The sequence below is a fragment of the Synchiropus splendidus genome, chromosome 17 (assembly GCF_027744825.2).
Source record: "Synchiropus splendidus isolate RoL2022-P1 chromosome 17, RoL_Sspl_1.0, whole genome shotgun sequence".
Lineage (NCBI taxonomy): Eukaryota > Metazoa > Chordata > Actinopteri > Syngnathiformes > Callionymidae > Synchiropus > Synchiropus splendidus.
In genome coordinates, this window is record NC_071350.1 from 13,261,955 (window position 1) to 13,276,535 (window position 14,581).

At 48.1% G+C, this 14,581-nt stretch overlaps 1 protein-coding gene across 5 annotated transcripts in view; it reads right to left on the reverse strand.

Moving 5' to 3' along the window:
* The window catches only part of sgcd (sarcoglycan, delta (dystrophin-associated glycoprotein)), a 92,491-nt gene that overhangs the window by 39,310 nt on the left and 38,600 nt on the right, over positions 1-14,581 (reverse strand). For 3 of the 5 annotated variants that reach the window (XM_053846144.1, XM_053846140.1, XM_053846143.1), the window contains exon 3: positions 7,608-7,667. The exons of 1 other annotated variant lie outside the window; for it this stretch is intronic. The gene's annotated coding sequence lies outside the window, so the exon portion shown is untranslated. Of the gene's footprint in view, positions 1-1,651; positions 2,301-7,607; positions 7,668-14,581 lie in introns of those variants that run through there. One more of the 5 variants, XM_053846141.1, reaches the window with a different exon arrangement.

Genomic DNA, 14,581 nt, shown 5'->3' on the forward strand with positions numbered 1-14,581 from the left:
TTCCTGGTGAGAATGAGTGCAGCGCCAAAGCTACTGATGACTCAGCACATATTTAGTGAGAAGAATTGGAAGGAAGGAAACGGCTTCCTTATTTTTTCTGTGGCGTTTCCTCGTACTCATCATTGCCATGAATATTTCTCAGCTTCCGAGCAGCTGATTTGTTCTTCAGCAATGTCAGCGATGAAAACCCTCCAGAGAGAGGAGAGCTTGTCAGAGCGTAGGGTTGAACGTCGGTTAACATTCACGGTTCTTGCCGACAGGCCCCGCCCTCCACATGAATTTTTAACGCGCAGCGTTGTCATCTCTGCAGGAGCAGCAGTGGAACATGAGCCTCCCGGTGAGTCTTCATCACACAGTTTTGTCCGGCGGTCGCCGCAGGGGAAGGTCCATCTTTTGTGCAGCAACACACTGAGATGCTTTCGTCCGCATTCTTTGGCAGCGCCTCCAAAAAACAGCACCAACTCAGTTCTACCATTAAAGTCTCATTAGCAGCAGAGGAGTCCAGAGACGTTTCTGGGCAGCAGAATTCATCTTCCTGCAGCATCAACTCAAAATTCACGGTTAAGAGCGACTTCCTGCCTGAGGGACTCCTCCCAGGTGACGCACCGCACACTCACCACTTCATGTTGTTTTCACTGCACAGCACTGACACAGTAAAAAACTAAGATTTGCTCGAAGCTTCACATCAAACGTGCAAACGAAACATCTCAAGGATCTGGACAGGTCCAGCCCAGCTGGTGCACCATCGCCGTGGTGAAGCCGGGCTCAGACCATCTGCTTTTCTTGTGGTGGAGCTGCTGCTATTTATGACGCCAGCTACAGGCGGCGGACCTCTAACAAGGACAGCACTGCCAAACACCGACAGAAGGTCAGATGACGGAGGCGAATCCACAGATGACCGAGTCGCCGGCTCTGACTCAACGCTGCTCTTTACTGAGCGACGTATTACATTTATCTGTTTAGTGACAAACCCACAGATTTTGCTGACTCAAAGATTCAAGCCATCGACAGCGTTTGTGGAAACATCATCCATGGGCTCCGCAGTCCTTCGCACCAACAACGTTGCGGATCCTAAACTCTTTCGGCTCCACAGCAGCTGCTGTCAAAGTCATTTCCACACTCTTTGTCTTCCTTCATGACTCCCTTTCGTCCCTCTCCTTTAGACCCTTTCTCCACCACGACTACCTCAGCTTCTCAACTCCTCTCCTTCTTTTCCATCATGACTCTCTCCTCTAAAACTCACTCTCCATCCAACTCCATCTTCTCTTCCTCCTTCCATGACTCCATCTCCTCCAAAGGTTCCTCCCCTCCATGTCTTCCAATCCAGCTCTGAGCCGACGTATCGCTCCCATTAATCCGGCCTGCTGCTTCTCCACAGATTGTGCTGCGATGAAGATGATGGTTCTGGCAGGCGGCAGACAGGCTGATGAGCTAAGACTCAACCGGACCAGAACAGGATCAGGCGTGAAAGACGCCGCAGCATTTAGCCTCACGGGTTCACTGAGTCCGCTGGATAACGATTCTAGAGCCTTGAAGGAGGCAAGGAGTCTCAGAGAACCGGAGAGTGTCAGCGAAGTTCTCAAGGGGGTCTTGCAGTGATGGTGACAAGGACACGCTCACTGTAAGAGGAATACAAATATATTTCATTTACCGAAGGCACAAACTCAACACAGCAAGCCATTTCTGCACTTCTGGGGCTTGTTCTACAACCACAGCACGTCCAGAAGGAGGCGAGGTCGCTTCCCAAACGGGGGATTAAGAGATGATGAAGACAAAATGTTAAACAGCTTCACTAACAACTCTATAAAGTTCCACGTTAAGCCTGTAACAACATCACCAAGGCCTCCCGACGACCGCCTCCTCTCCCGCTCCTCGGCACTTCTGATGGTCGATAAGTTGGTTCCCCTCGAGGCCGAACCTCAGACTGGGATATTATCCGTCTGCTGCCGATGGCTCGTGTCTTCGTGGGGACACCAGAGGGGATTTGTCAGCAAAGCTCCACATTATTCCTGAATCAACACGATTCGATTTTGATTATGATTCACAGGAGCAGCTGCTGAACCGCGGCGGAAATGAAAGCTTCGCTCGGGATTCTGATTATAGACCTGAAAGATTCGATAACATCTCCGTTCGTCAGGAACGTCGGCCATCTTGTTTACTCGCCTGTGTTTGCGCTTGACCTCACTGGCTACTGGAGTATTGACCTCAATAATGAGATTTAAATGAGAAGCTTCTAGAAGATCACAGTCATGATCCCGCTAGAAGACTCCCAAACTCGCGATGGACACCAGAGAGGGCATTGTTCAAGTGAAACAGTATGACTCATCATTTGTGATTGTGAAGTTTTCAAGTTTTCATTTTTTTCCAACTGTGTGTTTTCATTACAGTTGTAGAGGACGGATGGACCAAAGCTAAGCTCAGGTAAACACCACACGTGCTTGTAAACAAGGCGTAAATATTAGTTCTGGATGCGAGTGGGATGGATCGCGGCTCCCACGTCACCACTGGATCAATAACTGCTGAAGTCCTCTGCGAGCCAGAACAAGCACAAGACGCTGTTTTGTGGATCAGCATATCAAGTGCTTTCCACAAAAGGGTGAGCCGGAGAAGAGAGCACTCAGAGGATGTGCGCGGCTGAAAGCTCCTGTCAGCGAACAAACGTGCGTCTGCCTTCTGAAAATTATCAAGTGGTGGCGGCGAACACGGGTCCTCAGAAGTGAAGCGCGGAGACGGATGTAACGGCGCGTCAGCCGAGCGGAGTCATGAGCGCGGACAGTTGTGAGAGAGGAGGATAAAATATGGAATTAGAGCAAACATGTTTACTTTTCATCCACCCTCACTTGAAGTGTCAACCGAGAAAGTGCAGTGAGTTTTTCCACGGCAAAATGAGGTGCGGGGGAACGATACAGTTGATGACATCATCACTCTGTGACCAAGTGGAGGGACAGTCAGGTGAGGTTGAAGCTACAGTAGGGCCTCCTTGTGGTGGCAGGATGTAAAGCGCTGACGTTCAAAGCACAAATCCGCCCCCACCATTACTAGGTTCCGAGCAGCGTGAACAACAAAGGAGTCAGAGATTAGCCTACACAGTTCTACAATCTACAGCAGAGGCTCAGACAAGTTGACAGACGACTCTTTTAGGTTGTAGTTGGGAACATCTAATGAGGTATCTCCAGCAGAGGGAGTCCTGTCGAGACGAGACCAAGACTCTCTCACAACTTTTATCTTGCGGAGAATCCAGGCTGGAAGTTGGCAGCATGACAGAACAGCTCTTATTGTATTGGGTGTTAAATTATGTTTTGTGTCGGAGCTCCACCAGTCTTGGAATTTGGACGTCTTCTGCTGACTCAGCGAGTCAGTTTTCAACAACCACATGAGCAATGGATTCTGTTTCCTCATCCCACGGTGAGGGGAGGGAATCAGAGGTGCTGATCCTCATCTTCTTAAAAAAAGCTTGCCCACGATGACGAAGCCGCCTCCTCGGGCGACCGCTCCGTCACCGTTACACCAGCAGATGCCTTCATCTGCCGAAGATTTTTAGAGACAATAGTTGACAGCAGTGATCGTCCGGACGTGCGCAGATGTTGAGTCAGACAATCAAAAACATTGCTCAGAGGCTCCAGGTTTTACGACGAGGTTCAGCTGCTCATTTATATGCAAATGATCCGACACCTTTTGAAGAGACGTCTCTGTTTCAAGTGAAGAAACGGCTGGATGATGGACTGCAGCGTGGAGGTGTGAGCACAAGCTCATACGCAAACACACATCCCACATTAAAGTCAGTCATATTCTGTTCAACCATCGCCCTGGCGAGTGAGATTGTACTCAGACTAGGGATGAGCAATACGGACAACAAAAAGATATCGCAATAGATTTTGGCGATAATTATCATGATAAATACATGTTCAATGTGTTGGACACTACAGTCGCTCTTGAAACTGTTTTATGATGAAACTTATTAGTGGAGTTTGTCTCCAACATCATGATTTGTTTATGTTTAAATATAATAGTGAACTAAGTGTAGAGATGAGAAATTCAATGTTTCACGTCTCCGGTAGAAGCCGCTGGTGTCTGACACACTGCTCTGCCAGTTTTATTATCAGTTTTTCATTGCCTTATTGAAGATCTCACTAATACTTTGACTGTTTAAGAATTTGTTGATGGTCCCTAACTGATGCCTGAGCGAGTGCGTCCGCGACCTGTGAACCCTAAACTCCTGGACGGGGGATTGGACCCACCCCCGCGCGCCAACACATCATCGATCGGTGACTGAACAAGCAGCTGCAAATGAAGCGCTCAGAAAACTTTTTTTCGACATTAGACATAATGATGGCGCGATCGCGCTCAGGAGACTCGCTAAAGTGGAGTCAGGACCAGAACCAATGAAAGAATCATTTGTGTCCGGTGATGATTCAGCATCTCCAGCGACCTCATTACCTCCATCACATAAATACACCAGTCCACGTCTGATGTGTTCAATAATTCAACGGCTACAGCTCCTCTCTGCTGCAGGGCCGCCCGGGTGTGTGTGTGTGTGTGCGTGTGTATGAGGGGTGTGTGTGCGTCTGAGAACCAATTTGTGAGCACCAATTTGAGCTCTGAAGCAATTTGAGTTTTCGCACTTTGAGAAAGTGGCCGGCTTCACTGGCTGCGACACTCTGCAGTTGAGAGTTTGTGGTCCAGTCTGACAGTGGGAATTCACCGGTGATCAATAGAGTAACTGAACCTTGGCCGCAACACGCACAGACACTTTCCTCAGGTAGTGTGAGTGTGTGTCAGCGCACGTGTGTCCGGACATTAACCTCTGGATCAGGTCTGCTGGCCCGCTGTCTTCGGCGTTTCAGCCCTATCTTTCCCAGACGTCGAGCTGAGTTTATGAGTTTCTGCAGCAGGATACACAGCAGCAAGTCCACAGCCAAGAACCACTCAACAAATAAGAAACCACAGATCCACACAACCAAGTAAACACTCCACTAACACACCATCCAACCGGCACGTTAGGAAACCAAAGAATCAACTGGACCTTTGTCACATCCTCATCCATCCAAAATCCATCAGTCCTTCCCCTCAACAATACATCCAACGTCCATTCATCCATCCAACTAATCTGTCCTTTCATCCATTCATCCATCCGGTGACACATTCATCCAATGTTGAGCCATCCATCCACCTATCCATCCATCCCTTCAACCACCCATCCATCATTTATCATCCATCCATCCAATGACACATTCATCCAATGTTGAGCCATCCATCCACCTATTCATTCATCCATTCATCCATCCATTTATCATCCATCCATCCAATGACACATTCATCCAATGTTGAGCCATCCATCCACCTATCCATCCATCCATCAATCCATCGTTCGTCCATCCCTTCACCCATTTATCATCCATTCATCCAATGACACATTCATCCAATGTTGAGCCACCCATCCACCTATTCATCCATCGTTCGTCCATCCCTTCACCCATTTATCATCCATCCATCCAATGACACATTCATCGAATGTTGAGCCATCCATTCACCTATTCATTCATCCATTCATCCATCCATTTATCATCCATCCATCAATGACACATTCATCAAATGTTGAGCCACCCATCCACCTATCCATCCATCCATCAATCCATCGTTCGTCCATCCCTTCACCCATTTATCATCCATCCATCCAATGACACATTCATCGAATGTTGAGCCACCCATCCACCTGTTCATCCATCGTTCGTCCATCCTTTCACCCATTTATCATCCATCCATCCAATTACACATTCATCGAATGTTGAGCCATCCATCCACCTATCCATCCATCCATTAACCTATCCTTACATCCATTTATCATCCATCCATCCATCCAATAACACATTCATCAAATGTTGAGCCATCCATCCATCGTTCATCCATCCTTTCTCCCATTTATCATCCATCCATCCAATGACACATTCATCCAATATTGAGCCATCCATCCACCTATTCATCCATCGTTCGTCCAGCCTTTCACCCATTTATCATCCATCCATCCAATGACACATTCATCCAATGTTGACTCGTCTTTCCACACACCCATCTGTCATTCAACCATTCATTTGTCATCTATCCAACCAACCAACCACACGCCCACCTACCCATCCATCAATCCATCTGTCCATCATCCATCCAATTCATCATATATCCATCCACCATCATCAATCCATCCATCCATTCATACATCAATAATCCATCATCCATCAAATATGCACCAGTATATTGTCCATCCATCAATCCACTCATCATTGATGCATCCATCCACATCTTTCCTTCATCAATAATCCATTCATCCATCGTACAGTCCACAAATATTAAACAGTGTTGACGACTGACCAAATTATTTTTCCGTCAGAAGCTGCAGCAGAGAAAGTAAAACTGTCTGAGATAAAACTCCTTCTTCTGAGCAAACAGTCGAGCCGCCTCTTGTTGAGAACAAACTTATTAGCTGTTGTGTAGAGAAGAAGTCGTCTGGGGCGCAGCGGGACGACTCTTGAGGGAGCCTCGGTGTCGCGTCCCCCCGCTATTCTCTGCTCTTTTATTGTCTCGCTGGTGCAGTTGCCGGCGCTTTCGGGGAGAAGACGTGTGATTAATTTGAAAAGTGAAATTGGACGCTCACCATGCAGCATCTGGCTTGTTTTTCTGGGCTGAAGCGGCCCGCTGAGATAATACGCTGACACGTGGAGGAGCGTTGTGAGAGACGTTTGTGCGGAGCCTCCAGTTGATTAACAAAATATCTCTTTGTTTGTCATCTGAATCCGAGTGTGAAGCTCAGGCGACGAGTCGGTGTGAGTCAATGTGCGAAGAAAGCTCAGAGCTATGTTTACTTTTTTTATCACAGTTATTTCCATTTAATTTGTCAGTGTCTCCTCGCTGAGCAACGAGAGCCGTCTAGTTCATGAGTGAAGGGACCTTGTGAGTGAAGGAATAAGGGTCTGGTTTGTTTCAGTTTTATTTTTATGTTCCGTGTCTATTTTTTGTTCCATGTTCATGTGACTTTTATGACTTTCCTGGAGCCACTTGAAAGAGAGTTTTCCAGTGTCAACCACCTCACACCTGATTACACCCCGCAGCCCCTCATCCCTGGAGCTTCCATCACGACAGATATAAAAACACCGTCCAAACTTTCACGAGCGTTTTACACTCGAGAATAAACTCCAGGTTTTACGATCCTCAACTATACGAGCTGTAAGTCTTCGCCAGCGGTAACTTTTCACGAGGACTTTTCACTCAAGTTGCTCCCGCGAGGGTGAAAACGCCACCTCAGCTTTTCCCTCTACCAACCCTGCCAGAGGAAGAAGGCATTCTCTTCCACTCCACTGTACTCGAGTACATCAAGCTCACATCATCATGAGAGAGATCCTTCACCACAAACCTGCTTTCTTCTCCAGAATATGAAACTATATTCTCCAACTATACTCAGAACTACAATGACCCACTTCGTAGGTCTGTACTGGGTTTGTTGACAGAACCTTCAACTCCAGATCACTCCAACATCAATATCCGGACCCCGTCTGGTCAAGCCAGACTGGTCCAGTTGAGTGGACCTGGTCCAGAACAGGCGGATTATAAGGACTGACCTCAGAGTGTGAAGATGCTGAGTCGGACTTCTGGCCGGGTCGGGGGATCTCTCTAATCACCTGAGGAGAGAGGAAGCAGAGAGAGCGGGTCAGCGGGTGAAAGCGGATCATCTGGTCCCAGGTCCGCCGCCTTACTGCTCAAATTACAGGACCGATAAGAAGCGCGGGACCGGATCAGCACATTTCCTATAAACACCTTCATAAATGGAATCGGCCCCCGGCTGTGCGGCGCCGAGTTCTGCTGCGTCGACTTTTGTTTTCAGTGAAGCTCGACACTTTCAGGCGGAATCTTTCCGCACCGTCTGTTCTGGGTTTTGGCCCGACGTCCGAAGGTTGCTGGTTCGATTTTCTGCCTGCAGCTGAAATCCACCCGTCAGTCTTGGTGAGGACGTTTCAGGAGAGCAACACAAACTACGGATATTACTGATACCTCGCAACATTTTAAAACCTACACTTCGTTGCCTCTGAGTTACCCGGGGTACCACGTGGGGGACATCCTGGAAAGAACTTCACAGACGTTCTCACACTTGTTTTGGTGGGAGGAAACCAGAGTGCCCAGAGGAAAGCCACACAAGGAGAATGTACAAATGGGACACCAAAAGCTTCAACTTGGGATGAAGCTTTCAACATTCCTGTTAGCAGTTCAAAACTAAGCACACAACTTGGATAGTGAGAGCAGCGCCTAAGAAGACAAATGTTAGGGACAAAACAACTGAGTCACATCCGAGCGCTGACACACTCACACCTACTGTAATTAGAGCCATACTGTGACTTAAAGAGCGGTTAATCAACTGTGACTGCGGTTCTCCGAGGGCTGAAATTCATTTTTGTGCGTTTTGGTCCAAAACTGTTTAAATTCTAGCGCCTCCTGCTGAGCGACTGCTGTAAGTCCTTACTTTGTGTCGTTGTGCAGAAGCAGCTGCTGCGAGCAGTGAGTGAACTTTTCCAAAGAATCTTCAGGACATGCTTTGTCCTCACGAATGAGTCCAAGTCTTGTCCATCTAGATGGTGGCCACGAAGACGACCAAGTATGTAGACAGAACACAAGACTGCAGGGCATGATCCGCACCTGACTAGCTGGGCCTCACGATCAGTCTTTATTGAACCACGTCAGCCCAGGACAAACGCGTGTCTCATATAGACAGAGGAAAGATGGAGGGGAAGCTACGTTAACAAGCAGAAAGCTCTCCAAACACACGTCGGATCGAACCCTTTTGTCCTGAAAGTTTCTCTCCATCTGGACTCCAGCACCGTGACAGAGGAGATGATGAACCTGAAGACCTTTTTACAAAGCGCAGGAGGACACACACACACACACACAGAGGACCAGCTGACTCTCATGCCGACACTTAAATGTTGACAAGCTCCATTTTTAAAAAGTATATTTCCATTTTCAGCTAAAGGTCAAGAGGAGAGTGAATAAGCTGCTTTTCTGTCCCTGTGTGTGTGTGTGTGTGTGTGTGTGTGTGTGTGACTGGAAGAGAAAGCATGCCTGTTTCAGGATATAGTTTGAGGACCTCTTTAAACACAATTTCAGTGTTAAATTAGACATTTGAGAAACGAAACACACAGTGGCAGCACAAATAGACGTTGAGACAAAATACATAAAACAATTACAGCTGAAATAAATCAGCATTTCAGATCAGAGAGCTTCCTTGATCTAAGCTCACGGCTGAAAATGACACAACAAAACAGCACCTGAAGACACATATCTCTGGAGCGAGATATGGAATCAGGACTCACAACACATAAGTATCACAGGAAAAGAGGTGGGTTTGAGGCACCGCGAAACACTGTCGCGTCAAATATGGATTTAAGAAACAACAAAGGTGACATTATAGACACGAATGTTCCTTTAATGGTTTCGACTTGAGGACGTGCTTCACATGTGCGTGTCAGAGTCGGTGTAGCAGGGCGAGCTAGTCACTTGGGAAATCAAGGATTTGAGACGCACTCAAAGGCTGCTCAGGCGCCGTCATTACAAGCGGCGCTTCAGCTTCAGACGAGCGTGACGTCAAATATTAGCAGGAAAATAAAAAACGGTTGGATCTAATTTGTGCTGCGGCTCGGAGTCGGCCTCCCTCCGGCCCGCATTAGTCTCGCTCGCGGTGGCGCCGCTGGTGAGGGCGACTGTTATTCTGCGGCGGTGGAGCAGCGAGACACCTCATCACAAATCAAAAGGTCAGGCTGGAACAGTGAGAGCTTCCCTGACTGCTAATGGACGTCGACTGTAGCGGGGTGTGAATCCGAACGAGTCCGGCTACACAAACCCTTTGGTCAGGGGGTTTCATATCCAGATCCTGACTAAACCCTCAAACGTGTTTCAGCTTCAAACACCTTTTTCAAACCTCTCTGGAGGTGTTTCAAGTCTGAACTTCTCACTCATGCTACACACATGAACACACTCTCCCTGCTCTTCATGTGTACCCTTCATCCTGAAAATGCATCCTCACAGAGCAGGAAAGCAGAAGGAGAAAGCGAAATTGAAGCTGCAACATTTCCAATTGATCGTTTCAGCACGTTGCTTTAAACTATAACCTGTTATTTTACAAGCCTCCTGCTCACCTGCTGCCGTGACAAGGCTGTAATCAGTCCTTACTTTGTGTCGTTGTGCAGGAGCAGCTGCTGCGAGCAGTGAGTGAACTTTTCCAAAGAATCTTCAGGACATGCTTTGTCCTCATGAATGAGTCCAAGTCTTGTCCATCAAGATGGTGGTCACCATACCAAGTATGTAGACAGAACACAAGTCTGCAGGGCCTCACGATCAGTCCTTATTGAACCACGTCAGCCCAAGACAAATACGTGTCATTTCCAATTGATTGTTTCTGCACGTTGCTTTGAACTATAACCTGTTACAGAGGTACCTCGGTTTTGGAACGTCTCGGACTTCAAACAAATCGGAATTCAAACAAACATTTTGAGATGTTTTTGGTTCGGATTTCGAAAGAAAATCCAGAGCTCGAACGCTCCTGAAAAAGCCAGAAAAAACATAATGTGCGCGGACCGATCAGCTGACCCATGACGTGCGTTGTTATTGTGTACAACACAGCCTCTGTATGCAGACGTGTCCTGTTAGCTACATTTACTGACTGTTTTTTCTTCATATTGAGGTGTAAAACCTTTCCTGTCTCCGCACTGGACCGTGGTAGAGTGTCACAGGGGAGGTGCTGGAGTGCACACTCCAGGGTTTGATGTCCTGTTGTGGGCTGGAGCTGGGACAGGGATGAGGCGAGTCTGGGACAGAGAGTTACTTGGTTTATGACTTTGTCACAGCCAAACTGCACAGAAGCGTACATTCAGAGCTGGACACGCACCGGGCACCTCTTCACTTCTGGAGAGACGTCACTCACTCGGCAACCCCTCCCACATGCAGCGGCCACACACATAGAGGAACAGCGCACCTGCAGCAGACGCTCTACAATCACTCCTACAAAAGACTATTTTAAGGATTGGAACGCATTGCAATGGGAAAAAACGATTCAGCTTTAGAACAAATCGCTTCTCGAACGGCCGTCTGGACTGGATTGTGGTCGAGAACCGAGGTACCACTGTATTTTACGAACCAGAGCCATGATGGCCGCCAGATTACGCTGGTATATGTCGGCATCTGGTGGCCAAGCTGCGGTTAAGAATCGAGCGTCCATTTTTTTATGTTTTGCAGACGACCAGACGCCCTCCTAGCAAAAAGCCTGATGGGCCATGAAGCAAATGAGATAAACATGGATGAAAAAAAAAATCAGTGAAGTGAAAGCTCCAGATTCTAGAATGAGAATGTTCGGAATGTGGCTTCAAAAGCAGCTACGACAGCGCGGCTCCTCCACTCCGGTCTGCGCGGCCACGGATGAAAGCGTACAATGTTTGACACGAAAATGCCACCGCGGATCAAAAGAAAACAACATGTCGTCTCAAAGGTCAGAGAGGGAAGAGAGTCCCGGGGAAAACCAGCCAGAAATGCTCTGCTGCATTGAAGAGGGGTGGGTGGGCTGTAAAGTTTGCTAAGATCAAGACTGCAGACACATCCCTGGAACTAGCCATAGCATCTACCGAGCGACACCTTTGAGGATCCGACGTCCAGACTGCAGTAGAGAAGACTTTGAGGATGAAGTTGCAGAGCTGCAGATGAGTCACATCCCAGGCTCTACAGTGAGTTGGAGCTGGTGATGTCATGGTCATGCTAATAACCGTTACAGATTCTTAAACGCAGCCCCGAGGTCAAAAACGGCTTAACAGTTTTATATAACAAATCAGAGTTCCTACAGCTCCACGGAACAAACCGGCGGGTGTCAGATCTTGCCGCGGGTTGCTTCCGGAACCATCGCAGCCAAACTGGAGCATTTTTTATAAAGCCTGCTGCTGAAATAGAAGCAGATGAAGCGTGAAGGCAGAGACCCCCGGTGAGGTTCGGGGGTCTTATCAGGATCTGAGACGCGGCTGGAGGGGCGAGAGGGAAGGGGGGGGGCCAGATTAATGTTGGGGAGATTTGGCAGATGTTTGCAGCTGGAACCGCATTTCTGCTAAAAAGAAGGAGAGCGATGTTAGCCTGAGGGAGGTGGTGGTGGGGGGGTTGCAGGACCGTATCCACCCGGTCCGGATCAGGAGTCTACAGCACCGTGACTCGGCAAATAACTAGATTACTGTTGCTCCATGCAGGTCAGCGATTTAGTCGGCGAAATGACAAAAATAAACTAGACAGCGCAGACTTCCACCAAGCAGCTCATGTGACATGACTATAAAACAATAAACAACTTCCACACAAAGCTCAGAACGCAACTACTCCACCAGTAGCTTAGCCTTTGTCTTAGACTTAAGCGTTCACTATCTTTAAAACAATATCAAATGAACAGCAACGTAACTTGTCACCACAGTCCTATAAGTTGATTTTTTTTGGTAATTTAAATGTGTTAAGTTTTGTTTTTTCGCTAGTCGTGAGTGCACTATGAGAGGCCATGAACAGCATCAGCTATCGTCACTTCCTGTCCCAGTGTTTCAAAATAAGAGTTCATGATTATAGAATCAGACCTCACTTGCTGTGAAGTGTTGGTGAGGGGTGTGCGGAGGCAGTTAAACCTGCTCACTGGACTGGACTGGTCTGGACAGAGTAACAGGGACAGGATTCCTAAATACAGAATTACATGAATTCCATCACGAGTGTGTTTGTCAGGTTGTCGAGTTGTGAAGATCCAAACGTCCGCAGGAGAAAAACAGACTACTGAAACGTAGAAGCGGACGGAGCGTTCTGAGGGAGATGAGCAGACAGCGAGCCCATCACTCTCTCTCCTGCTCCTCCACCTCGTTCTTCATCCTCAGGATGTTTGTCGACCGTGTGCGCGGAGGATTTCATCATCCTGGCCCCGCTGGCGTCGATCCGGGTCCACAATCATTGATACTGATCACTCCGGGTCTCGTCCTATTGATTCCTCTGATTTATTGTTGCCCCGTCCCTCTCAGAGGTCCGCGGGCCCGCCGGCCCCGAATGGACCGTCATTTGTTAAACACTCTGCTGCTGACAGCCGACACACACTCTCACACCTGTGTGTCTCTGTGTGTGTGTGTTTGCTCATCACCAGGAAGTAAAAGGTTTCTTTCTCTCTTGGGATCACATGACCAGGTCAAGAGTTTGTTGCCTTGCTTTCAAGCTTTCTTTGATTACTTTTGTCTGGATTTCTCTGGAGCTATTTCACCCTTCAATTCACCATGAAATAAATCAAATCTCTTTTATAAATAAACTTAAATAGAGGCCTCGGCGTAGCTGAGATCCGAACACGCTCTCACCAGGGATGGAGCCGAACATCTCTTTCAGGGTTCGACTCAAGTTCAAATGAGACTATAGAAGATTGAACAGGTCAAAATATTTTACCTGTAGAAACATTTGGCTCCACAAGAGTTATCGATTTTCTCGAGGAACCACGCGTCAGTCGACCTTGTTGTTGTGCGAGAGGAGACTGAAGACTAGTCGCGTAGAGGTCAGCTGCTGCTGTTACGCTAACCTTGAGCAGAAGGTCGTGAGAGCGGCACCAGACTGTCCACTGGGATCTGCATGACCCTGAGGAGCTGCACTCGCCGTGTGACCTGCATACCTGATGATGTACGACAGGACGCTGCAGGATGTGAAAGGTCAGGGTTCAGCAGACGCTGCTCCTCCGCTGTTCTTTGAAGAAAGCCGGAGTCGGACTGATTTAAATGTCTTGGTTTTAAAGACAGCAACGTCCACCGCGATTGTTGAGATGAACGTTTGATCGTCTCTGGGGGAGTTGGCATGTTGCTTCAGTGAGCCTTTAAATGAATGTTGCTGGTTCAATTCTGGAAGTTGGCTCTGAGGCTGAAACCAAAACAGGGACGATGAGATGAAGGAAAGTTCAGTTCTCAGAACAAGAAGCTGCTCCGAGCTCCAGCATGAGTTGTCATTGATCAGTGAAGAAGAGCGCCATCACCAGGGTGAATTAAACTGGGCTCAACATTGAAACTGACCTGCTTTCAAATGTATAACGTCACAGCTAAAGCAACAGAATTATGAGCTGCACTGACATGACCACTGAGTCCATCGCATCTTCCTGGAGATTACATGATCACACCAGTATTTCACGTCTGTCTCTCATGACGGCAGTTTGAAAGTCAACAACGCGCTCAAATGTCACGGCGTCGTGCCGGGCGACAGGCAGATTTGTCATCGTGGCGTGTGACCGCCTGGGCCCGGACGTCCTGATGGATTGTGGGACAGAAGGCCACGGCAGCGGCGGCGGCCTGGGAATCCCCCTCGCCATCGCTGCCAACTCGCCACTCCATGAATCAACTCTCTCCTCGTGTCCTCTTCTATTTAAGTCTCCCTCTTCTGTCCCCCTCCGCTCTCTGATCCAGACCCCTCCCCTCCTTATCTAATCTTTTTTTGTGCTCCTCATTTCTTTCATCCTCCACTCCTCCCTGACATCCCATGGGAAACAAGACTTTCATGTCCGCCCTGTTAGCGGAACACAGAA